General features: G+C 55.2%; 1 protein-coding gene across 1 annotated transcript in view; it reads left to right on the top strand.

Annotated features, from left to right (window-relative positions):
- The window catches only part of LOC104280823 (SH2B adapter protein 3-like), a gene marked incomplete at both ends in the record, with an annotated part of 10,668 nt that overhangs the window by 9,207 nt on the left and 1,142 nt on the right, over positions 1-319 (top strand). The gene's annotated exons all lie outside the window — the stretch shown is intronic.

Below are 319 nucleotides of genomic sequence, written 5' to 3'. Positions count from 1 at the left end.
AGGGGTGCTGCGAGCCGCCGTGGTAGCGCCAAGCCAGTTGCATGACGCCGTTCGGCGAAACAACTTCTAAGAACTTTCTTTTTTGGCACTGATAAGGGCCAATCCCTCTCACGCTGCGTTTCCGGCCTCAAAGTACACCGAGTCCTAGGTGGTGAGAGCTGAGTGAGGAGGGAGGGGAAGGGGAAGGGCAGGAGGGAAATAGATATTAAAAAAGAAAGGCTACCAAACACGGGTTTGGTTGGGTGATGGCGGAGTTGCCAAGACCCGCTTTGGGGTTGTGCAGCTGGTTGTGGGCACGGCTTTGCCATGAGCAGCAAAA

The sequence above is a fragment of the Apaloderma vittatum genome, unplaced genomic scaffold, assembly GCF_000703405.1.
Source record: "Apaloderma vittatum isolate BGI_N311 unplaced genomic scaffold, ASM70340v1 scaffold22861, whole genome shotgun sequence".
NCBI classification, from domain to species: domain Eukaryota; kingdom Metazoa; phylum Chordata; class Aves; order Trogoniformes; family Trogonidae; genus Apaloderma; species Apaloderma vittatum.
Note: the sequence above shows the minus strand (reverse complement) of the source record. Positions and strands in the feature narration are given on the sequence as shown.